This window comes from Botryllus schlosseri, chromosome 9, assembly GCF_051294905.1.
Source record: "Botryllus schlosseri isolate E-star chromosome 9, Bs_hap1, whole genome shotgun sequence".
NCBI lineage: Eukaryota > Metazoa > Chordata > Ascidiacea > Stolidobranchia > Styelidae > Botryllus > Botryllus schlosseri.
In genome coordinates, this window is record NC_137244.1 from 1963301 (window position 1) to 1965841 (window position 2541).

The 2541-nt window shown below is 41.5% G+C and overlaps 1 long non-coding RNA gene across 1 annotated transcript; it reads right to left on the bottom strand.

Annotated features, from left to right (window-relative positions):
- Positions 1 to 202: 202 nt before the first annotated feature.
- On the bottom strand, positions 203 to 1943 carry LOC145447173 (uncharacterized). The gene is made up of 2 exons (XR_013917482.1): positions 1474 to 1943; positions 203 to 1382 (listed from the first exon to the last, which is right to left on the bottom strand). It is a non-coding gene; the product is annotated as an uncharacterized LOC145447173 (long non-coding RNA).
- Between the last annotated feature and the right edge of the window lie 598 nt (positions 1944 to 2541).

Here is a 2541-nt window from a genome sequence, read left to right on the forward strand (position 1 = left end):
TTAATATCGCTAGAGACGAGGTAATAAATTAATGGGTCGGGGCATTCGGTCACTCGCACGATGCCGTGGGTGATTAATAAAATCTTAACGGATGATTTGCTTGGCAAGTCAGGCTTCTTCAGGGCAAAGTGGATTTTCGACGAATAGTCCGCCGAATATCCCACAAGAAAGCAGATTACGGTCGCACCCAATTGAACCAGAGCTTTTAGTGATTTTATTCAAAGTATATAATACTGAGCTAAACATAGGAAAGGAAAGTTTTAAGATGGCGGTCATCTTGCATTGGATGGGTGGGTATTGTTTCCAGAGGGATTTCTAAGGTTTTCGGTGATCGGGTTTGTATCTATTGGTGCGTGACGGGCTTTTCTTTTTATTCTAGATTTTGGGTCCAAAAAGTCATATTTTTGTGACTCAGTTGAGTCTATTTGTGCCGGAACTTTATCCAGGTCTTCTATCTATAATCTTCTAGCCATATTTACTCTTATTCAATTTTTGGGTATATTCGTACCTTTTTGTGGAATTCTTCTCATTTGTGGTGACTGTATCTGCTCAGGCATCTCATGGGGTTTTTATTCTGGGTGTGGTTATTGGGGATGGGTAGGTAGGTGAGTGGATGGGTATGTTGGTTGGTTTGGGTGGTTGTTGACTGGTATGGTCCATTGGGTTGGGTGGGGTGGCGTGGGTTTGTTTTATTCGTGATAATGTTAAGGCGAAATAATTGCACCCATTTCAACGTATAACGAAAGAGAAAGTGATCTAGGCAGTAAGCGTACGAGTCATATTTAATATATGCTCGTTAATATTAACGATAATTTCTATATTCAATATTCGGAATTCGCGCGGATTGCGACACATCTGTCGCCCGTTTTGCAGAGCTCACGGTTCTTTCTAGTCGTTTTCTTCTTCGCATATGTATCATTTGTAATATTTCGCACGCGTTGCGGCTTATTGCCAACCGTTTCGCAGAGTTCGCGTTCTTTGTATTCGTCTTTGCGGTATTCGTGGTGCTTCGGTTCTTATTTTTGTTCGGATTTGTGTTATCCGATTTTCGATATCTGCGTCGCTGGCATATTGGTTTAATATGTCCAGTGTCCTTTTCCAATTCCAAATTTCGCTCTTCAGGATGATGAACGCTTTTGTTACGACTGCTTCGTGAGGCCCGTCATAGAGGTTTTGGTATATTTCCTTCGGATTCGTGAAGATGTCCGCTCTTTGCATGTTTTCGACGATATCTAAAACGATATAGAAAATTTTTCTGTATATCGGACAGTCGGTGTATATGTGGTATAGAGTCTCTATAGGAGATTTGCACAGTTTGCAGTTGTTTTTTAGAGTGGCGTGCTGTCGATTTGTAGTCCACCCAGCTTGTTTCTTTCGCGATCCTGTGAAATAGCCTTCAGTTATGATTCTGTATGATATTTCACGGTCTCTATTGGTGGCATATTGTTCGATACAAGGTTGATATAGCCATACTCTCTTCCAGTTTTTCAGTTCCTCATCCTTATGATCGGTTTTTTCTTTAATTAGTGTTTCGTATATCGCTCGTGAGGGGGTGTCGTACGCATCCTCGAATTCTTTTTGCAGGATGTCGTAAGTTGCCTTTTCGCATATCCAATTGTGGGTCGGTGTTGGCCTGTGGGGATAAGTGTTGTTATATAGAGCACTATTAATAGTTCTGACCTTGGTCCCCAGACTATAGATTGCTTCGGCATGCCATATTTCTGTAGGTCGGTCAATTCTGGCAATTTCTTGTAGTCGTTTTGCTCTCCTTGTTCGTATTGCCGTCTCTATGTCTGGCATCCCAATGCCTCCCATCTCCTTCGGACGGATCAGTGTGTTTCTGCTCTTTTGTTCGAGAGATTCGGGGCTCCATAGTATGTCGAATACTATTCTTTCGAGTTGCTGTTGCTGTTGTTTGTTGATCTGGTATGGAAAGTATATATAAGTAACCAGAGCTAGATTTTCTCTGCTGTCAGTGTTTGAAGAGACTGTTATTGCTGACATTTTACGATGCACTATAAGTACAATGATTACAGGAATAATATTTGCGGCGAGCAGGGCAATGACAGAGGGTTCAATTGGTTTAGTGAAGTAGCATGCAAAGCTATCATCCAACGCAACGACTTGGATGCTTGTATAGCTTCGATAAGCAACGGAATCGTATACAACACGTGGGTGACATTTGATGGTACTAATGACAAGTGATGGGATTCAAATATTTTGGCAGTCAGTTCCGTCGCAACAGTCTTATATTTCAGCCGGTTCGACATTGTCTACTCATCAGCAGGAGAAGTTGCATCAGCATTATTCATGAAATGAGATCTATATCATTTTTTTAAATCTCAGTTTCTTGTTTACCCAACCCAGGGATATATAGAACTCCGGGATGGCTGACTTCATTTTGGCCTTTACCTAAGTAGGTCCAGAACGTTACCTGCAATCTGCCTCGAAATATCCACTTTTCTGCAAGCTAGCGATACAACTGTTTCTAGAATAACGATCCTCAACCTTTTGCGGAATAGTTAGTGAGTAAGCTAGACA